The 24,210-nt window shown below is 37.1% G+C and overlaps 1 protein-coding gene across 1 annotated transcript in view; it reads right to left on the bottom strand.

Moving 5' to 3' along the window:
- LOC122816270 (bactericidal permeability-increasing protein-like) overlaps window positions 1-4,491 on the bottom strand; it is a 707,989-nt gene extending 703,498 nt beyond the window's left edge. Inside the window, exon 1 of the mRNA XM_044089007.1 lies at window positions 4,363-4,491. The gene's annotated coding sequence lies outside the window, so the exon portion shown is untranslated. The remainder of the gene's footprint in view (window positions 1-4,362) is intronic.
- Between the last annotated feature and the right edge of the window lie 19,719 nt (window positions 4,492-24,210).

The raw sequence follows: 24,210 nt of genomic DNA, 5'->3' as shown, positions 1-24,210 counted from the left end.
AACTAACTGATGTACAAACTAAAGCATGCCATCAGGTGGAACCTTAGATGATGGTGAAGACAGCTATCTGATACCTTCATAGTAAGTTGTATAGCCTGAGCATTTTATTTATACTGTTAATTATGTAAACTGTCATCATTTTTCATATTTTTGCAAATATCTTGATACAATTGTATTCAGAAAGAAAATCATTTCACCATGTGAAAGCTCAAGTCTGTGTGAATAAAACTGCTGCTGATGCTATACTTTTAGGTTGTACACAGACCTCTCAACTGTACAGATTTTTGCAGAATGTCCAGATTTTTGCCTCAAATACTTGGTCTGTTTCACATAAAATCTGTTTTTCTGGCAAATCATGGAGGATTTGAGTCACTAAATAATGCCATATATTTGAGTTTCAGACTTCATATCCTTCAGAACATGCATGCTAACACAAACCCATTTGTTCTAGAAGCTTTCTAAGTTTATAAGAGCAATATTAAAATCTGTCCCTATTTTTGGGCCTTTGCCTCCCTCCCCATTATTTTAGGCTTTGTCCGGATTTCTTACGTTAAGAAGTTGAGAGGTATGATTTTTCAATTTCCAAGGTATGAAAAGTTGTTTGTGAAACTTCAGAGTTTCTGGAATTTTCTTGCAGTATTGATACAAAGAATGAGACTATACAGACAACTATCACTGTAAAAAAAAAAAAATTTTGCTGAATACCGTACTGTCTGGAACATCTTAATAGCATTTACTGATCACAAAGCGTTTACATGTGATTAGCTTATATTTTCCAACTCGGTTTTTCTAAGAATGTATGCAGGCTGCTAGAAATGTAACATTCTACAGCTGGTAGGTATGGATGAGTTAAAACAGTGAAAGGTTTTGTTAGAAGTCTATGCTTGATGCAACCAGCAGGCACAGTGAAACAGAAAAAAATATAAGCATCTCATGAAATCTGGAATATTTAAGAACATCAGCAATGCAAAAAGAGAGCAAGTTCCAGGACTGGGGATCTACATAAAAATATGCAACAGATACCATAGCCATTCAAAGCCCCTAAATGGAAACAGAGTATGGAAGATGAGAGGGCAAAGTGCCATGCACAACACTGCAAAGAGAAAGGGCATAGCTTTCTGGATGGAGAGTGAAGCAAAAATCTGCAGAAGAAACAGTGGCTTCTGGGACAAAATACTTTACTTTGTTTGGAATGAATTGCATGTGGTTAATTCTGCCTTATTATCATTCATTAACACACAGAAGGCATTGTAAACTTTGGCCACCATGACATCATCTAATCAAGTCTGTAGCAAGTAAAATAAGAATCCAAACACTTTTAGTTCAGGCAAATCCTTGTCATAACATTGTCTTGACTAAAGCAGTTAAATGACAATGAAAGGCATACCTCTCAACATCTTAGTGCAAAAACTTTAAATTAAAGCCAAAAATAATGAGGTGAGAAAAGCTTTAAATCAGAGACAGATTTTAAATAGTGATCCTACTAAGAAAGCTGCTAGAATAACACATGTTGCATTAGCATACATCTTCTAAAGGATATGAAGTCTGAAAGTCAAATGTCTGTCATTATTTAATGACTTCAGTCCTTGTTGATTTGCCAGAATGCAACAGATGCTTTGAGGAGTGGACCAAAATATGAGACAAAAATCTGGATATGCTGTGAAATTCAGGATGGTTGCCAGTTATTGATACTTTGAAAAGGCTGTGCTAAGCCAAGGTGCTAAGAGATTTGCTGTTTCTTTACATTTTTTTTATGAAAGTGTTTTTTTTATATCACTGGCCTTCTTATTTTTGTGGTTTTCCATGGTTGACAGTTATGATGAAAGGTGAGAAGGACCATTACAAGCACCAAGGTATTTGAAAGTGACAACATTGTCTATATATGGACAGCTATTCTCAGTTACTGCCCAGTAACCTGCCATTAGACTGGACCTAGTACTATTTCTCTAAATGCATCTACTTATAAGTCAGATACTTAGCAGCTATTGCACTAACCTAGCCTATTCGATTAGAGAGGACAGCTAAAACGTGTATTCAGAGATACTTAAATGGCAGCATGGCAACATGGAAAGAAAGCATTTTCTGCAAGGGGGTAAGCTCCCCACATTAGCATTGTGGGTGAATTCCATTCCCCACCCCCATCTCTCTACTTAATTATTCCCACTCTGTGGTTATTCTAACTCAGTGACCATTTACAAAATGCAAAAAAGTGATAGCTTTATCTTTCAGAACCTCTGATCTCATGCTCAGAAAAATTGCAATGAATTTTAACCCACGTCTTGTGGTGTGCTTGCTACTAGAGCTGCAACTTGTACAGACTTGACATTTCTGCAGTTTTCCCAGAATATAATTGTTCTTATGTAATGTCAAGAAGTTTTATACGCCCATAGTCATTTGTTTGTTCAGCTTGTTGGATGCTTCTTGTATCTTGCAGGTAGTAAGGTCGGTGAAGTTGCATCTTCAGCTATAGTTTTGCGCTAGGGATAAGCCTGTGCCAGTGGTAAATAAGGTTTGTATCAACTGACACGTAATCATGGATAAATGAGAAAATCTTGCAAGATGGAACTCATCACATGCTATTCTTATAATGGCTTCTTCAAAATTTGTAGCAAATAAAAGGGACATCACAGAGCTTTGATGTTCACTGACCATTATGTGAAGGTCATTAATCCATAGTATGTGTGATGATTTGGGGTTAGAGGTCATAGCTACATATACCAAGGGGAGCGAGTGCTGGTTATGTACACTTCTCAGTACACCATGTATTTGGATAAAGGAAGAGTGCAGGAATGATGAAGAATGTCCTTCCTGTTATCAGAAATGGTTATTTGATGAACTCTTCAGTATTCTCTTTTCAGATGAGTTTGGCTCTATCCTATACACCACAGTTTGAATTATGAACTTAACACTACGTAAGGAGAGGATGTCAGTCCATATGCTAATATAGTTCACTGTGACTGGCAGTGGGATGGTGTCAGTCCATATGCTGATATAGTTGACTGTGACTGGCAGTGGGATAGTGTCATTCCCTATGCTGATATAGTTGACTGTGACTGGCAGTGGATCAAAGCTAGCCTGTCTGTGCATTTTGTCATTTTCTCAGCATGTTATTAGTACTACTACTACTCCCGCTTCTACTACTAGCAGTTTTTTTTTGTTCTTCTGTAGTGGCATAGGTCTTCTTAAGTTTGCACTCCCCTATGCTGTACATTTTATCCTATTGATCAGTATTTTGCTCTGTCATTCTAGAGTTGCCAGTCCGGTCTATACTGGCAGAGTGACCAGCAGACCAGAGAGCTGCCACTAATGCACACAGAAGCTGTACTGACTTAAAATGTTTAGGTACATTCCCTCATGTAAGTATACCAAGGCTCCAGTGAAGTGGGTAGCTTCCCACAATGGGCCGAGCAAAACGTATTGCCCACCACTGTGAGTGACATCCTGATTACCTGCTCCTCCTTTGAGCTGGTATCCTAACTGCCAATGATCTTCATTGGGGATTACTGCCAGCCAGGGCACCCTGAGAATTCAACCCCCACCTCTATCCCTGAGTAGAGGAATCAGGCTAAGCCCTGGCATTTCCCTCTTCCCCATGTCCACTCCATCAAGCAGCTGAGCAGCTAATTGGTCTTGATTCACTGGGGGTCATAGTCAGGGCTTTACCCAGTGCATGTTATCCTTTGTAGCAGTGGCTTGTTGTGTGGTGGTCTGTGATCTGTGGTCTCTGTTTTAAAAGCCAGTAATATGCTAGCTGTGTTATCTGCAGTGCTTTCTGCTCATTTTTCATGGTGAACTGCAGTGGTGCTACTGCAAAGGATAGCATGCACCAGCCTGCTTGCTAAAGCATTGAATGTTATTGCCCATTCTTATCAGTATTGTGTGTCTTTGTATCTTTGACAGTGAAGCAAATTTTCATTAGATATATTTTCCCAGTAGTATAAATACATATTGATGTATATCACTAATGGAAAGAAATAAAAACCATCCTCAACCACAACAGAAATGCAAGATTCTATGAAAAATAGCAAACCAAATAAATAAAGTAGTGTTACAAAACACTCAAAAGAGCACACAAGCTTTTGGATGCCAAACCATTTTCAAGTGTCAAATAGCACATGTTAATAGAAAAAGACATTCGGCATAAGTTGAAAAAGAAGACTCACTTCAACCAGAGCATAGTTCTGTGTATTAAACCAATGAGAAATACTTAATCAATGAGATGGGTAACGCCCTTGCCAGCAAATTTCAACTCTAGTTACTGGAGTTTTATATTGTATCACAACATAAAAACACATATTAATTTATCTCTACAATACATAAGTAATAAAGTAGCATAAGGAACATTTTGCAATAACAACTCACTGTATTCCTGGAATGCCTTGCTGTCTTAAAAATATTTAATAGAGACCGATTTATTCAACACGAGGTGCACTACATCCGGCTGTAGCTATCAGTTAACTTTCTGTTGCTAGCAGCATATTAGTATAGAATCCACCCCTTGCATTAGTATGGACATGTTACTACACCTAAAAAATAAACTTAGTAAGATATAATATTCCATGTGTCAGTACCTGCATTATCCGGTTTTACATGTTTGATAGGGAGTGGAGTCAGACAGAGGTAATCCTAAATATAGCAGTGTTGGCACTCCATGTTTAAATCCTACTGCTTAGTCATTAAAGCATGCATTGCAAAAATATTTAATTTTGTCACAGTGACATGTTTCCTGCTATACCACGTTAGCAGCTTCACTGATTCTGTACTCTTGCACAGATTTATAATGAGCTGTTACAGTTCCACCAGAGATTATACTCTTCACAGGGTTCAGTTCACATTACTTCATGATCTCATGAAAAATATTGCGTTTTGACTATCTTCTTCATATCAATATGTTGTAGATTATGGGCATTGGGGAAGTAATGGGAATGTCAAACGCTTCTATGAAATGAGTATGTGGAAAGGGACCCAGCTTGAGCAAAGTCTTTAAAGGAGGGTAAAGAAATGAATCTTTAATCTGCTAATATATTTAAAATTCCATCTGAGTTACTGGGAATTTCTCCTTCAGAAAAGTAAAGGATACTTGTCATCTTTCAACAGCTGTCCACACTGAGAATGATAATGGTAAAATACCCTTCTTTTTTCAATTTATTTAATGAATTAACAATCACATTTGGTAGGTAACTTATTTTGCCTACAATATAACTACCAACCTATGGACCTATAAGAGTAGAACTACAGTTTTCTATAGAATGAGAAGGGAAGTGGACCTTTTAAAGTATTAATTTATGACTGCAAAATAAATGAATGTCATTTCATTAAGGGGGGTGGGAGATAAGCCCCAAATCAATGTATGACTATGTAAGCACATTATTTAGCAGGCTGCCTCCAATTCAGGGGTGATCTAATTGTAAACTGATTCAAGGAGTGGTATACAATGAAAATACACAAAGACACTCATATCATATGATCCTAAATGTTCTTGCTTGCTGTGGACTGATAGAAATTGGTGATGAATCCTTTGCTACTTTCTGTCCCATAAAAAATATATGGTCTATTTCCTGTTTTTTGAGGATAGCAGTATATAAGATGATGGGAATAGGCTGTTAAACAGTATCTAAACTGTAGCAATAAAGGAAGAAGCACATTAATCTTCATTATCTGCTATAGGGACACCTTGAGAATTGTCTTAAATGCAATGTTATGGTCAAGTTGCCCTCCCTGGTGGTTTTATGGATAGGGCCACTTAGTTCTGCAACTGCACAAGTTGCACCAGAAAACACCACACATTGCAGAAATAGGTAAATATTCACCATTGCACTTCAGCAGCCACTAACTACTGCAACTGAGGCTGAGAAAACAGGGAAACTCTTCCAGTCCACACCCCAAAGAGGAGTCATTGCCCTTCCTCTTAAGAAGTGGATGCGGAAGGCACCAGTGACCCATCCAGGTCACCCTAAACAAAAGAACTATCATCCCCTTGCTGAGAGCCAGCCATAGTGCTGACTGGCAACTCAGCACAAGAGACTTTGGCTGGTGAAGACCATGGTCAGCATGGCATCACCTGTTCATCTTCTGTAACTGGACCAGGAGAAGGATGACACATACATGCTAGAAAGACAGTCTCAGTTATACACTGGACTGGTACAAAGGTCATACACACTCCACTGACAGGAGAGTCACTCTCACCTTTTGTGGCATCTAACCATATTAAACAAAGCAACACTTCTAGTATACATTTAAAATGGGTAAGACAGCAAAAGACAACAGTACTGCTCAAAATGTATATGTATATATATATATATATATATATATATATATATATATATATATATATATATATATACACATCATATATATATATTTATATGGTTTACATTCATATGCTTGCATGTTTTTAAATCTGTGCGAGATTGTAGTACATTGGAGATTGGGAAATTTGATAGTGTGTTATCAAAGTTGTAAGAAATAATTAGCATGGGGTGTGGGTGTAAGAGTGCTTGCTCCCCTGCAAAAAAAAAAAAAAAAAGTTTTATTTTGTTAAATATATATATATATATATATATATATATATATATATATATATATACATGTATGTATTATATGTATTAGCGGGGGGGGGGCATAGGGGGACACTTGCCTTCCTGCAAAAATATTATTTTTAATTTTTATTTTCAATCATTTTAGACTTAAATCATTATTCTTTTTATTGCTGGTATTTTGAATGTTTGATGCTTGATGATATACTCATATTATATATATGTGTGTGTATGTATATATATATATATATATATATATATATATATATATATGTATAGGCACATTTAAGTTCATTGAACTTCAGTCAAGCAAAATAATGCTTGGTGAAAAAGAACATGTCCCCAGCAGGACCCATGTTAAAATCCATTCCTCACTTTTTCATGGTTGGGATGGGATCAATAATTTTCATTGAGTTGTGGTTTCTTCAGGGCTATATTGCAGCATGAATCCTGACTTATCTAGTCAATGGAATAATCATTTCAGTAGACTGAACATCCATTCCACCAAATTATTATTATTATTATGCAAATATTTAATGATGGAGTGAACAATAAATCACTAAGGTTTTGGCGCCTAGGCAGATTCTCTGGTAAACTAGGAAAAAAGGCCTAACAGATTAAATAATGGTCAGTACTGACAAAGGGGGTGCACCCTGATAGGCTGTCAAAATATCAGCCTTCAGGTTTTGAGTTTTTATTAGGCTGATGTTGTGGAAAAGTCCTTGGTGGAGCAAAAGCCCCTTTATATCAAGTCTGTTAAGAGGAAATGCAATATGTTTTGTTTCTTCTCAACATGAATGAACAGGAAGTTAAACAAAGAATGTTCTTATCTTTTTATTAAAGTTTATTTCAGTAGCAAGTCAGCTAGAAGAGCAAGTTATCTGAAGTGTTTGTGTGGTCTGCATTGCTCTGAGTATCACTCATCTCAGCATTTAATTTTGATTTGAAGCTCTCTATTTAAGATTTGATCACTTCTATTTTGCATCTTATTCTAGTATTACATTTGTTTTGTTTTAAGTTTTCTGTTCTGTTGGAGTTTTAAAAGTTCTTGGCTAGGGCCAGTTAAAAAAAAGTTACCAAGAATTCCTTTGCAAAGAATTCCTTTACAAACTATGAATAGCATCAGTTAATTAGTGGGAGGAGCTGAGAGACAGCATTGCTCTTTTATTTAGAAATATCTGTAGTTATCTGAAGTGTCTGCGTGTTCTGCATTGCTCTGAGTATCACTCATCTCTGCATTTAATTTTTGATTTGAAGGTCTTTATTTAAGGATTGATCACTGCTTTTGCTGCCTGTTCTTAAAATGACTCAATTGCATTTATTCTGCTGCATTTATTACTGCTTGTTAATAGCCTGATTAAATTATAACTGTTATTCTAAGGCTTTTGGTTTAAGCACTTGGCTTCAGGCCAGCTGTTTTACATTAAGAAGGTTTGTGGTCTGCACTCTTGTGGCAGGACAGGTAGCTCACATCCTCCTAAGTTGGGAGTTGCTGATTGAAGGCTTAGTGTCTATTCTAAAAGTGTCTTAGTTCTGGTTTAAGCACTTGGGCTTCAGGCCAGTTATTTTACATTAAGAAGGTTTGTGGTCTGCACTCTTGTGAGAGGAGAGGGTAGATTCTGCCCTTCTGAGCTGGGAATTTCTGGTTAAAGGCTTATTGTGCCTGCTTATTTGAACTGTTTCTTTCTGAAATTGGTGCACCTTGTTTTCTGTAGCATAGACTAGATTCAGACCTGCTGACTCCAGCTTTGTTTGTATAACTTGAGCACTAATTCAAGCCATCTTTTTTGGAGAAGGTTCCCCTGCACCCTAGTGGCAGGAGTATACAGCTAGAATTTGTCTGATGGAAGACTGCTGGAACAGGGCTCAGTTTTGAGCTTTTTTATTGGTTAATTGGTTAATTTGTTAAAATCAGTTTGCTCATTTGCGACTATTATATTAAAAAAAAAATTCTAGCTTGTTTTCCTGCCTTTCCTGTTACTAGAGTAGTCCAGATACAGATTTGCTGTATTCAGGACTGTATTGTAGTTTCTGAGTTCCCCAGACCTTTCTGTGTTAGAGGAAAGCCTCTCAGCTTATCAGTGGGTGTGGTAAGTACTAGGTAGCCTATCTACCACAAGAGGAGTGGTTTCTAGCTCCCTTTCAACTTTCTGCTTTAAAAGCCTGTGTTTGCATGGGTTTGTGCACCATGCAGCGCCACTAAGCTAGTGTAAAATATTACCGGTGCCAGAAAGTCTGCTCTTCAATTTTTCCCTTAGATCTTGCTAGTTCTTTTCTCTCCTGCATTTAACTAGCTTATTCGCCTAGCACTTCATCTGGCCTCTTGTAGCAATTATCGTAGCACACATAAGTGCTAGCAACACTAAACATCCTATAAAAAACAGCTCCAGTACTTATTAATAATGACCATCCCTACTGGCATGTCTAAAGGTCAGTTCTCTATGCTTTCTCCTATTAACCAGGTAAACTTGGGCATTCTGAGGCAGTGTAGCAACTGCCTCATATACACAGACAACCCTTTCCTCTTACCTCCCAACACTCAGACTTGTGAGAGATGCACTTATATATCCAAACTGGAAGACATGCCCTCCAGCTAAGACTGAAATAGCTGGTCAAGAAGAAAAGGTCAACACCTGCACCACACCACATAGAACACATAGCCCTCCAGAACACCCACCATCACAGCTCTCACATAAAAATACAAACCACACACCCACCTTTGTGGAGGATCTCAATAGAAATCTACCCAAACAGCAGAGACTTCCAAATCAGAAATGCACTTGACCACCACAACACAGCACAAATCACAAGACACATAGCTCACCTACACAGTGTGCCCTCAACCTAAGCCCCTAAGGCAAAACAGCTTGCCCAATACACTAATCATAGGTGACTCAATAGTGAGGCACACTGATGTCTCACTCACTAGGATGAATAAGGAGAAGGTAACAGTCAGCAGTATGTCGGGTGCCAGGATCCAACACATAACACATGCACACAGGTCACCCCACAAGTACAAGTATGAGTCTGTCATTGTCCATGTGGGTGTGAATGACCTGAGATGCACCTCACTGGACCACATGTAAAGAGACATGGAGGAGCTCTCGGATTATGTGGCCCAGGCAGGTATGACCCTAGCCCTGAGCAGCATCCTACCATCACCCAGAATGATACTGCAGTACAAGCAGAAAATGATTGGCTTCAACAATTGGCTAAGATTCTGCTGTCATTCTAAGGGGATCCAGTATCTGTCTGCTTGGGATGACATGATTAACAGGCCTCGATGCTTTGACAGAGATGGGCTGCATCTGTCACCCCTAGGTTTCCTGATACTGGCTAAGGCTCTTGCCACCTCTATAGTGCCTTTTTTAGGTGGTGTTCTAAAGAACAAATTACCACTGTAACAGCTATAAATAAATGCAATCTGAAGGTCATACTGCTCCATGCTAGAAGTCGAAATCTCAAGATGTACTCGCTCGAAGCACTCCTCAAAATGGAGAACATCAACATTTGTGCTGTAACAGAGACCTGGTTTAAAACAGCAGAAATTACCCCTGCACTACCAGGCTATAACTAATTCCACACTTTTCAGCCCCAGAACATGGACCGAAGCTCCAAAGGTTGTGGCATCTCCATATTCATAAAGGATATGCACACCTCCAGACTAGTAACCAAGCATAACGCATCTGAGATACTTCAGGTACAACTAACAGTGGGTAAGATGGCAATTCAGGTCGTAGCCTGCTATAGGTCCCCAACCATGTCCAAAGACTCTCACTCCATGTTCCTAAGCACCCTGGAAACTATTAGGGTCCAACCCAACACTCTCATACTGAGTGACTTAAATGACCCCTCCATCAAATGGGAAAACTACTCATGCACCAATGCACTTGCCCAGTGCTTCCTGGAATTCATTACTTCCAATGCCCTGGACCAGCTCATTCTTACCCCATTAGAGGAAGCAACATCCTTGACCTGGTTATTACTGACATAGGTAACCATTGCTCAACACCAGTAGTAAATTCCTCCCTGGTTAGATCCGACCACAAACTAATTACCATGGAAATCCACATCTCACCCACACCACCAGCAAAGGTAACCACCGTGAAAAACTTCTCCAAAACTGACTTTGGGCTCATAAAATCAGAAGTGGCTAACTTCATGGCACCAATGCAAATGGAAAATAGGTGCATGACCACTGAATCATACACCAGTACACTGTACGAACATGTACATAAATGCATGGAACTAGCCACACCCAACAGAACCAAGATGCTCTCCTCCAAAAAAAGGAAGCCAATCTAGTGGTCCCCTGCCATTAACAAACTCTACAACAGAAGGAAGAAACTGTTGCAAAAAAGGTGAATTCACAAGACTGGAAAAACTCCCTTATAAGCCTCAACAAAAAGTTGAGATCCTTCATCAAATCCTCAAAAGCCAGCTATGAAGGCAGAATAGCAGCAGACACTAAAACCAAACACACAGCCTTCTACAGTTATAGCAAGAATCTCCACGGCAATACCCAGATTTTCTCTGAGTTACTGCACAATGGTACCTCCTACACTGAGCCAACATATATTGCCAACATACTGGCCAACATATTCAGTGCCAGCTTTACCCCACTCTCCCCCAAATGACCAATCACAATACTGGAAGAATGCCAGGCACCTAGCATTACTGCAGCACAAATGAAAGCGGCATTGTCCAAGGCCACGAATACACCTTCCATTTGACCCAACAATATTCCCTGGCTGTGTTCTACATGAACTGCAAAGTGAACTGGTGCCACACCTGTGTGCCCTGTTCAATCACAGCCTCACCTCAGGCTTTGTCCCTGCAGAATGGTGCACTGCTACAGTCATCCCTCTCCATAAAGGGGGAGCAACTACAGACCCTGGGAATTATTGCCCCATTAGCCTGATGAGTCTGATATGTAAGGCTATGGAGTGTATCATCATGAACCTAATTAACAAGGATATTGGGAATCTACAAACTCTGGATCCCATGCAATTTGCTTTTGTGAGGGGTAGATCATGCCTGCTCAACCTGGTTGACTTCTTTGAGTCAGTCACCAGAGCTGTGGATGAGGGCAAGGCAGTTCATACAGACTACCTTGATCTGGCCAAGGCCTTTGATACCATTCCCCACTCAGGAATTATTGATAGACTCACCAAACTAGGCATCAACCCCTATATCACTAGGTGGGTTGCACATTGACTCACAGATAGAACCCACAGTGTGAAAGTAGCAGACTCCAAGTCAGATTGCTGACTAATCATGAGTGGAGTCCCATAGGGATCAGTCCTGGGTCCTCTCCTGTTTGGCATCTACTTCGCTGAAGTCCAGGCCAACATGGAAGGACTCTGGCTGACCAAGTTTGCTGACAATTGCAAGCTGGGAGCCATTATTAACTCCTTAAATGATGTAGACATCCTACAGAAAGGCCTCACTGAGACCAACAACCTGGTATCAAAGCCATGGCCTTAAGCTTAATGCCAAAAAATGCATCATTCCCCTTGGGAAAAACTCAGTTCCCACTAATTACCACATTGATGATAGCCCAATGAACAGTGAAGGCATTATAAGAAATTTGGGGACACAGGTTGACAGCAGCCTCTCTTTCGACCACCATTGCCACTGTGGTCAGAAAGTCCTTCTGTGTGGCACATCTCATTACCAAGGGTTTTGCATCCATGAAGAAAGAGGTCATCATCTCTCCCTACTCTTCCCTCATTAGACCAATCATCGAGTATAATGCCTCATTTGGCATGTACCTTACTAAACACCTGCAATAGCTGGAAAGGCCGCAAAAGTACCTCATGAAGAGGATTCTAGGCCTTAAACACATGCCCAACATGGGCAGACTCAAAAAACTCCAGATTTTCTCTATCTCATATCATCTCTTAAGAGGCGATCTCTGCTTGACTTACAAAGCCATGTCTGACCCAGCCCTGTTAGAAATGTTACATCTAAAGAAATCCCAATCCCTCTGCACCACATGCTCTAGGGACCTCAACCTCATTACCACAATCAACAGAACATGCTGAAGGGACAGGTTAATAACCTAGAGACTGGCCATGCTCTGGAACAGACTTCCCATACATGTCAAACAGAGCACCTCACTGGCCCTTTTCATTAGAAATCTTGATGAGTGGATGGGAAATAGAAAGTTCACCCCAGGGATCACTCCAGTGGCTCTACTTGATAGAGGCACCGGGAACTAACAGTGACATGATGCCAAGGCACTTCTATGGGCTACGCTTATAAAGGCTCCAGGACCATTGACCTAGTACACACCTATGAAACTATAAACCTATGTAGGTCTTCAACATTGTTAAAGTAGTTCTTTATAGTGGTAAACAATATATGATCTAAGCAAAATTAAAATAATGACATCAAGTAGAACTTATAAGCTTCAAAAAATGGCAGTAAGTGTGTCACAGAAATACTAAACACATCTTTAGTTAAGCCACTGTCAAACAAGTACAGGTAAGCATACTTGAGGCTGCATATAACTAGCCTAGTGTCACCTTCTAGGCTTCCTATTAAAATATTGAGTCACAGCTCATCATAGCTGCAATTCATCCAAAAGAAGAGTTTAAATGTGACATTCTTCACTAACGAAAAAAAATAAATTTTGCCTTGACTGTAGTACCACATCCACCCATATAACAAAACTCCAGGTTACAGAAATTAGGGGAAGTAAAAACTCCAAGAATAACCCCGCCAAACTAGAGGTTTTGCTGTGTAATACCTAAAACTTCTCTAGTTGTGGTAATTGGAATATATACAAATGATTCTTTAAATGGTTTGATTGGGTGGCCTTTTTATTCTCCGGTTTGGATGTTATTTGGGATATATTGTAGCCACCCCAATGTTTATGAACAGCAGGCTTGATTGTATATTCTTTGTTTCTTTTTTTTTTCAAAAAACTTTATTTGATTTTATATTAACATACACCATGCTAACAAAAGGAAGAGAAAAAAAAACAATCAAAATATATATGAATAAAACTATACCAACCAAACAGAAAACTATATTACACTTATTTACATCTGTGCCATTCAACTAAAACCATGTATTCAAAAATATAGATATTCATAGAAAACACATGACAGAAAATGAGGGCAGATTGATATCTAATGTAGAACATACTCACAGGGGGAAGTAAATATTAATGGTTACTGGGAAGATATAAAGTTAAATAATTTTTCCCAAACTTCCAGGAGACTGGATCATTTTTTATTATTCGAATTAACCATTTTATAAGCCACAAGTGTTTGGTAGCCATTTGTTTAAAACCTCCCCATGTAATTCCAAGTCTATCCATCCATTTAGATGCAACGAAAAGTTTCATTAATAGAAAGAGAGTAATTAAAATACGAGTTTGATGTGGTGATATATCCGTGGGTGGGATATGAAGTAATGTAAATTCCCATGTCACCGTATTTTTTTCATATCCTATCTTTTGAAGTTGAATCATTAAGGAATTCCATAATTTGTATACACATTTACAACTCCAAAATAGATGGAGTAAGTCTGTTTTTTGGAACTCACAGTAAGGACAAACTGGTGGAATGGATGTGTTAATTTTATGTAAAGCCATGGGGGTAAAATAGGCATTATTAATGATCATGAGTTGTGTGTACATCAACTTTTTCAGAAGGAGTATCTTGGAAGTTATTTTAATTGCTTGTTTTATCTGTTGCTCAGAGATCAAAAGATTAATTTTAAGCCAATAGTTAGAGAAAGGTGTTATTTTGATATTTAATAGCAGTTATCAACCTATATGTATTTGATATCATTTTTTCTCTAGCTTTAGCTTCCACAAGGACTCACAGTTCTCTATGCCCACAATTGTTATATTACTGTTATAGAGGTATCGAAAGCATAGCTCTTTAATTTGCCTTAGAATAATTGTGTAGGTTTTAGGTAGCTTAAGATGAGCTCTTATTTCTGTGATAGAACATTCACAAAAGGGGAAGAAGTCCAAAATTCATTTATCATTTAGCAAGGGGAAGTTATTTAGATTAAATATTAAGTTACTGAGTCTCAGATTTGGATTGAAATGTAAGGGTTGTAAAGTTTCCAAAGCTGCTGATAAATTTAAAGCTGCAAAGAGATTTTGTAAATTAGTGATAAAGTATTTTATTGGGTCAATGAACTTGTAAACTAACAATTCTTTCTAATAAAGAAAAGGAAGTACTTTGTGGTTAAAACTGAGGGATTTTATATATTTATAATATAGTGTTAACCATATAAGTATCCAAGTGTAATTTATTGGGTTATGTTCCATGATTTTTATTATTCTACGACTATTAATTATATCAAAATACAATCTGAAATCTGGAAGATTAAGTCACCCATTTAGTTTCGGTTGCATTAGTTTGTGGTATAATATCCTTACAGACTTGGGGGACCATATAAATTTAGCTAAAAATGTGTGTAGTTTTTTAAAGAATTTATTGTAGACTATCACTTGGGAGGTCATGAAAATATATAATAATCTAGGTAATATATCCATCTTGACTACAGCAACCTTTGATGAAAAGGGCAATTTTAAGTTATTCCATCTGTTATAATCCTGTATTATATTTTGCAACTTAGTCAAGATGTTATTTTGATAAAATTCCTTTTTTTATTTTGGTAAAATGTCATCCGAAGGTATTTAATAGATTGTTTTATTTTAATTGTGTCTAAATGTGGATATAATAACGTTAGCTTAAGAGGGCTTAAAGGAAATATAATAGTTTTGTCTAAATTAAATTTATAATTAGATAGCTTTGAGAAAGATCAATGGTCTTCAGTAGTTTAGAAATATATGAGTTTGGGTAAGAAAAGTATAAATATAAATAATTGGCAAAAGCTGTCAGGAATACTTTACTATTAAAGAGTATTGGAGGATTATGATACATATGCTGTTTAAAAAGACGGAAAAGTCATTCTAGATATAAGTTGAAAAGGTACGGGGATAAAAGGCAGCCTTGTCTTGTTCCATTTTTAATCATAATTCTATTGGAAACATTTTTATTTATATATAAATTTGTTTAGGATTTATTATATAGTGTTTTAATTATTTGAATGAAGTTAGAAAGGAAAGCAAAATAGGGTAATACTGATAACAAGAAACTTATTTCTTAGTCTTTGTTCATGCTGAAATCTTTTGTTTTGACTCAGTTCTCATAAGTTAGTGTGTATGCCTCATTTTGAAATGTTCAGCACTAACTGCGACTGACTATCTTTCCCAGTGGATATCCAGAACTTTATTTATAGTTATCAAAGCAGAGCATAAAGCAAAGAGACCCAGAGTTTCATTTCTCTGTGGCTCATTTTATAATTACTCTGCAAGTCTGACCATCAATTTTAGACTGTCTAAACTTTGCATGCAATTTATACAGCAGGAAGATAAACTTGGTTAGTATATTTAAGGCCAGAGAGTTCTGTGTGTCACAATACCTTTTCTAACCCTGTGTTGAGACTCAACATGCCCGGGAAATGAGATCTGCTGTAATTCATAATAAAATCTTGGTATTTCTACTTTTTTAGTGATTTGATAGTGATACATGGGTAAATATTCCCATACATCCCCCATGGGTTAACAACTTGAAATGTATGGAAGATACTAACTTAATGGGGGAAATGCTTTGAAGGCATATGTAGAGGGTGTTGGTATCTTCTTATCTTGCTCAACTGGAAATTATGGAACATCCTTTCCATTCTGATAGGTCCCCTCCAGTCTTCCTCTCCAGCCTCAGATTTATGTATGGGAAATTGGTAGGTCTAAAATAACCAAGCATCAATTAGGATCTCCTTCCTAGGGGGTAGCATGGAATCAGCCACACCAAATTCAATGTCTGTTTTCATTTAAGAGTCAATTTCAAGCATGCATTTCCTTAAAGATTGATTGGAATACTTATTTTTCCTCTTTGTTAGATGTGATAGAGTATTTCATTTCTTTATGGAAGAACACTAGTATGTTTGGATATTATTTTTCTATTAATCAGGAAACAGCAAAATGTAGACAGAGCTTGTCTTGCCTGTCTTATCTGAAGGGGAAGATCCTTTGCAAAGGAGATCCGATTCCCATTCCAGGTGAGAAAACCTTTTTTTTTTCAGCTTGCAGAATGTCTGAAAAGTCCTGGTAGTTTAATGTCCTAATATAAATTGGTCTTGATTTATTTGGTGCTTGAGCTTCTCGTAATGCACGATGGTCTCTTTCTATTAAGTGCTGCATCTTAGCAGAGTCATCCAATAAAATATTTCAAATTTGCTTAATAGTTATTATTAAGTTATTATGTGTAACTGACTCAGGTATACCTAAAATAATTATATCGTTTCTAAGTGATCAGGCTTCAAGGTCTATTATTTTGGATTGCATGTCTTGTATTAATTTGAGGTTAGTGTCCACACTTTGTTGTATGTTGTCAATCATTATTTCTGTTTCCAGTAGTTTTGGTTCTGACTTCTCAATTCTTGTTAAAAGCTGATTTAATGAGTCTCTGAAGGATTTAAATTGTAGAATGAGGTCCTGTATTGCCTGATGAATAGGATGTAGAGCTAATTTGACGTCTTCTAGATTAGCTGGTTGGTCCGGTTTAGTTTTAGTTGCTGTTTTTGCCATTCCAGACTGTTTTGTTGTCCTTTATCTTTTTGGTGTTGTATCTTTTTCTGGAAAGGCTAGAACTGAGTATTTAGTTTTTGTTGTCAGAATCTCCATGCTGCTTTTTTCCTTAGACATTGTGTTGGTATCTTGCATTCCTATTTATCATACAGGCCGTTACTACCACGTGGCAGGAATTATATATTGCAATGTTGAGTAATCTTGATTACAAACAGCTACTTCGATGATTTGAAGCTGCACAAATGTTAATATAAGGTATCTTGAAGAGATTTTGTATTCTATTTTCAGTTTGTAGTCCTCCTCTTATCCTGTGGATTGTAGTTTTATTCAGGGTTTTTGAAAGAGCTAGCTGTAGCCATCTTGTTCTCCCACTCTTTGTTTCTAAAGTATAAACAAACAATCCACTTAAGCTGTACTGTTAAGGTCAATAAAAAGGCCAAAGCATGCATGGGTACAGCTAGTAGGGTTTGATTTTATTGAACTGAATGTACCCATGAAGACTTAAAAGTAAAAGTGATGGGCATTCAGAAGCCATTTAGTTGAAACACTGTATGTCCTTAAATGGTAATTTGCATATACCCTGTGGGACTCCACAACAGGGGTTTTAAGGTATTACTGTAGCTTGGCTGGGTCTTTCTTACATCTTTTATTGAATGGTTTGTCTGTGTGACCTTTTTATTCTTTATTTTGATTTAACACGAAGAAGGCCAATAAAACCCTTGAATCATAGTACAATAACCAATGAACTGCAAGCTACTGCTCTTGACCACATATGAGCTAGATCTGAAGTAAGAAACCTTTGGAGGAGCTTTAATAATGTCTAAACTTTAACTAAAGAGGATTTATCACTGCAAAGACATTGCTGGATTGGACAATCACATTAATTATACAGTTTTTCTGAAATGGACATAAACATGTATGTATACCTAAATTCGACATGTTAACCAGATTTTGAATTTTAAAGATGGGATATGAGGTCTGAGTTACCATAAAATTATATTGTGCAATATCTTTGCTTCCAGAAATGTATGACCTGTATAGCCCACATGGAGAAATGCAGATATTAATAGGCATTATGAAATGTTTTGCTGTAATATGGGGCCAATTTACATAGACTTGTACTGTATCTGTGCAAGAAAATGTGTATAGGTTCATATGTTCATTAGCTTTTACTAACTTTATGGCTAAAACACTGAAAAGAAGCTTACCCACATCATCTGAGTATAGTTTAAATAAGCTAATTAACAATGGTTAAAAGTTTTGCTACATACTGTATATGTAAATTTGTGATCACCCATCCAATTATCTGGAGTGGTTTTGAAGGCACGTAACGAGTTGTGTGGTTTGATGTATAAAAGGAGTCTATTGTAGTGATTGTGAATACACTGCATTATGAACTTTTTGTGCCAGCATGTGTTATTAATCTTGCAATAATAGATTAGGTCTTAAGAACTGGTGTTTGTTAGAGTGTTGGTTCTGTGAAGATGCAGGTGTTTGAAGATTGCAAGGTCTTTCAATAGTTGGAAGACTAGACAGAGGTCACTCCTTAGGTGTCTATAAGAAACAGAATAGAGGGAAATAGACTTTAATATGCCAGGAAAACTTAGGTTGAACTTCTTGACATCTTAGTTAGGAATCTTGTGGAGTCTTTCAAGTTGGTCCCAAGGTTTACAAAGATACATTGCAAATGGAGTATTGTATTTGAGAATGTGTTTAATGATGGAAAAATATAATGATATAAAATATCTCTTTTGATATGGATGAAATACCTTGACAGATGTGTTGTGCAAGTTAAAAGGATTTTCTAACCAATGACCACAATGTAGTGATTAGAAGAGAATCTGCTACTACAAAATCTGTGATTTTATTTATTTATTTATGTTTGTTAACTGGGTAAGTGAATACATCCAAAGATCCTTTTCAGTCATGACCCAGGCCTGTAAGGCAAGAATACAGAATTTTTGAGAGTAACACATGTATTATTGTTTAACTTACACATACTACCTTATAGTTTGTTGTTCAGTTGCATAAGTTATATCATATGACTAAATATAGTCACAGTTATATAATATGACTAAAACTAATCACTTAGGAAATACAACTTCAGGCAAAAACACTTTAAAACACAGCCCTTTTAATCATAGTAAATGACACTGACACAGAGTTATGCATATTTGGCATATTTAAATGCCTGACCAAGAGAAGTGATGCTTGTATCGACTTTGGTTAATGTTTAAACCACTAGCATTGATTACAGCATGTGCTTTGTTTGCATGTCTGTAAAGAATATATACCAAATATGCTTTCACTCTTCAATATGCTTCAGTTTAAAGTATTTGAGATTAGTGATCAAGGAGTGGGATCATATTAACCATTATCTCTGAAGTACGTTTACTCTAGAGGTGATCTGCCAGGGATTATCTGAATTCCTGAAGAGTATCTTAGTCTTTTATCTCTGGTGGAACATTGTTCTGTAGGACAGGGGGTACTCTGGAAAATGTGTACTCTACAATAACAGGTTGGGAGTTGGCATAATGGCTAGGGTGTTTACCTCACAGTCATGAGGTACAGGCTTTGATTCTTACCTTTGAAGGAAATTATCTAGGCTTAAAATGGCAAACAAGGGTAGCTTGCCTAGTGCTTACCTATGAACAATTTTCAAACTAAGTCTGCTTGAATAGATGACATTTTTTTACCTGTTTCTTAGGGAATAAGACTACTGTCTCAGAATGGAGTTTCCTCCTTAATGGAGGACAGTAACCTTCCTTTAAAACTTTATATATTGTACCCATTTTGAGGGGGTACTGTCAATGTGATAAGAATCGATAATAGTTTTTCCAAAAGCAGATGTGCCATAATGTTTGACATTTAGGGTGAGAATGTGACTTCTGCACAGCTTAATAGTCATGCTCAGATTGAAATAATTGATTCTGACTGTGTAGTCCATTCAACAGCTACAGACACTATTACCCCATACATTCTTTTCAAAACTGACAGACTAACAGCATGACAAAAAGCGTTAGTGTTAATTTTATTATTTATTTATCAATTATTTATTTATTTATTCATTCATTTATTTTCATTTACTTATTAGGATTGTAAAAGGCCAAAAGCCTATTTTCAGCGGAGGCCTGGAAAGAAAATCTCTGTGAGTAATTTATTACAATTTTACAATGTTAACAGACTCTTTGTACTAAGATTTATATATTGAATACAAAAGAAAAATAAAAAAGAAAATTATAATAATGATAATGTGGCAATGGGCATGACATATTGTAGAAGTACATAGGATAGTTGTAGCCTACCTTCTGAACCCCTTGCTAGACTGTTGAACTCACAGGATCAAGGTCAGAAGAATTAGTGTATTTGCCTCACAGTTAGACGTTGCCCATTCGATTCTCAGTTAGAGCGTCTTCTGTGTGGCAATATGCGTGAATGGGCGTTCCTTCATTGAAGGTTGTGCGTTAGGCCCAGCAAGCCAGCATGTAAAACTCTACTGCCAATCATTAGCGGATCGGAGTTCTGCTGTGGTGACCCCTAACCGGGAAAAGCTGAAAGACACAAACAAATGGAGATATATATTGGATTAAACTATGTCCTGAAGGAATGGAAATCTGATTTTTTTATGCAATTAGTGCATTCTGCAGCAAAACAGAGACAGCAATATTGCTGAAGTTTTTATTTTATGCAGACAATATAGAGGATAATATGCAGACTTAGAAACTGTCATTGAGGAAATCAACTCTTACTTTTGCCTGCTCAGTTCAATTGCTGTATCAATAAAAGCCCATGATGTACTCAAGAGCTTACTCAAAGCATATCTATTAAATCTGTAGGTGGTTCATACTCAATACTGTGCATATGCCACTATAAGAATGAAACTATATAACTCTCAATCTCATAAAATCAGTGTTGTCTCAGACCTTAATACTATAAGGAACAGCTAAATTTTAGCAAAAGGAATCCATGAAAGTTATCTAGTACCTCTAACTGAAACACATACCAGGGCCTGCAGTCTGGAATAAACCATAAAATGCTGCAAGCAGACATTAGTACAGTGCCATTAACAATGAAGTATCAGATGACATCATACAGTAGAGCATCATGGTAAGGAGGAAAATTGGGAGCCTGCTAGTTGTGCGGTGTCCAAATGCTTGATAATGTGCGGCAAGTATTGACTGAAGATAGTTGTTGTGGTTAAGGTCTGACCTGGTCCTGAGTGAACTGATTATAGTGAGGGGCCTGCCAAGTCTTAAGGGCTTTTATCTAAGTTATAGTTTTTGCTGCTGTTATCAAAATCTTGGCTTTGCTAGGAAGTTTACCCATTCGAGTTTGTTAATCTGTAAATTATCAGATTAACTGTTCCTGCTGCGCAAATATCAGCTCTAACTCCTTCAAACATTATAAAACACATATGACTTCTACACTACCAAATGTTAAGACTAACGAGGTACAACTACAGATATGTGCACAAAATAATGTGATGTTTATTTTATATGCTAAGTATAGTTTAATCAATAAAATGTCCATCTTTCTCACAACCGTTACCGAAGTCAATCTATGCTCAGAAAAATGAAAGCAAACTGAAACAAAGAATCAATAGTTTGAAGCTGTCCCGCTGCATAAATGCAGAGGGTTGAAAAAAGTTCATGTGCACTTGATCTTTCTTTTCAGTATAGAGCAGAGAAACTCCTTTTATTTTTGTGTTTGTACTGAATGTGGAAGCAATGTAAAGGCACAGTAAGGCAGCCCTGAGACACTGAGTCACTAGCCTTTGGCATGAGAATCAATCCAAGTCTGGCCATTTATGTTGCTGATTCCTGTAATGCTAATATAAGAAAAAATATATCAGAGAATTCTCAGTGACAGGATCTCTAACAAAAAGATATATTTCAGCAGCACAGTATGACTTTAGCCCACATACTATTCACAAAGTATGAAAATTTCACATGCCTAGCTGTGCTGGACAAGGAAAAAAAAGACGGGTTCTGATGTGTCTCATTGAAGCAAGGCAACTTTAAGAAAAAGCAGAGGGAATAAATGTTTTCATTGGAAGCATAGACCCTTTGGTAACTAAAAAGTATGTGGTGTCTGGTGCCAATGTTTTTTATCATTACACATAATAACCTTGTCTTACTTTACTTCATTTTGTTTTCTATTTGTTTTGCAAATATGTATGCAGACTTAGTCACTGTAGAGTTATAGATAACATATTTTATTCTTTTAAAATGTATCCAACATAGCCAAGTAGAGCACATAATGTACTATTAGTTATACTGTTGATAAAACCAAGACTAGTCTTAGTTTTATGTAAAGGTTGGGTGCCATCTTCACAATGGCTACATAAGAGTAGGATGATAAAGATCAGCAGCTTATAACAGTTTATTAATGCTAGACATAGTAGTCAAACCTAAAGCTGAAAAAGCAATTAAGAATTGCTTTTTAGTGAGGATATCAAAAAAGGAAGATAGGTTCAGTGATGTGCTAAACAAATGCAGCTAGTGAAATGCTGATACAAACTCCAGCTCTTATATCACTGGTGACTGATTTCTATAGCAGTCTTGCCAATACTAAATCAAAGCATACAAAGAGTGCTTTTTTATTTTTTTCAGTGACAGGATGCATGAGTACAGTCTCAGCCTGTCAAATTTGCTGATATTTTTCTGCAGACAACTAAAACTTGTTTTCACAGACAATTCCTCTTGGTTCAACTGTCTGCAACTCACAAAGAGGATATATGTAATACTTTATCACTATCCAGCCAGTTATTGACAGGATAGCATAGTAATGGATGGAGCCCTGAGGCAATCTTTGACATTTGTCACCTTGTCTGACTTATGGAAGACTGTTAATGACACAAGATTGTGTATTGTTTCTTCCTGATACATGACAGATTTTGCTGCTTAAAAAATATATTGTGCTCCACTTTTCAGAAGTTTTTCTAAGATCTTATGTCTGTTTCTGACCCTTGGTTTGTCTCTGTAATGAGGGCTTCTGTATGTGTGTTCTGATGCTGGACATGTAAACTGGCAGTAAGTTTGTTGGCCGAACAGTGTAATGACCTGTTTGGTAAACTTAATCTTGCCAGACCAGTTAAATAAACATTTTAACAGTACAGTGTATTTTTGTACCACACTGAAATATGTTTTCCATAAGGGTACAGGAAACAGAGCTCAACTTTCATTGGCCTTGCTCTTTTGTTAGAGTTTTTAAGCCTGTCCAGACTAAAAGTGTAGGGCTGCACTGACCACAAGAAATATTAAGGTGAGATAGGTTAAACTTAAGGCTTAGATAGAACAAGTAGGCTGGAATAATAGGCTCCTAGGCCATTAAAAGGGGGAGGGCAGAAAGGGAAATCCATCTTCTTCACTGATGTACGCCTTAGGGCTGAATGATTAAAATGTCTGCCTCACATCCTCTGGTGTTCAATCCTGATCTTCAGTCACTGTTTATTTGGTATTTGCATGTTCTCCCCATGCCTTCACTCTTTTTTTTCTAGGTTCTCTGGATTCCTAACGAAAATTAACTGGTTGATTGGTTACTCAGTATTATCCATGCCTATTGGATTTACCCTTCCCCTTGTGTCCTGTCAGGTGAACCAGTTTACAAGTAAATAAAAAATAACAAGAGCCTGATAGCAAGGAAGAATAAAGCCCAACCAAAAATAGTGAATGGCATTAATGGAGAACTGCTGGACTCAATGGAAGGAAGCACTGACTACCAAAATAAAGTGTAGCACTCCCTGGTGGGGCGGAGGACTTCAGCAGCCCAGTTTATTTTTTTTAGATTGAACAGCTAATGAGTTTCTCAGTGAAAGCACCTAACTATGGATTATTGAGAGGTGTGTGGAGGAGTTAGATATTTCAATAAACTGACAGAATGTTACCTAAAGAGAGGAACCTATTTTTTAGGATCCATGGAAAAGATTAGAAGTATGCTTATGTATATGCAGGCAGTCTACAAAGAATAAAACTGAAAGTAACAAGTGTTCTACTTGTCGGCAATATTAACGTGTATGCAAATCACTGATTATATGGTATGATTGAGTAACAA

The sequence above is a fragment of the Protopterus annectens genome, chromosome 12.part0, assembly GCF_019279795.1.
Source record: "Protopterus annectens isolate FY-2018-M chromosome 12.part0, PAN1.0, whole genome shotgun sequence".
Taxonomy (NCBI): Eukaryota; Metazoa; Chordata; order Ceratodontiformes; family Protopteridae; genus Protopterus; species Protopterus annectens.
Note: the sequence above shows the minus strand (reverse complement) of the source record. Positions and strands in the feature narration are given on the sequence as shown.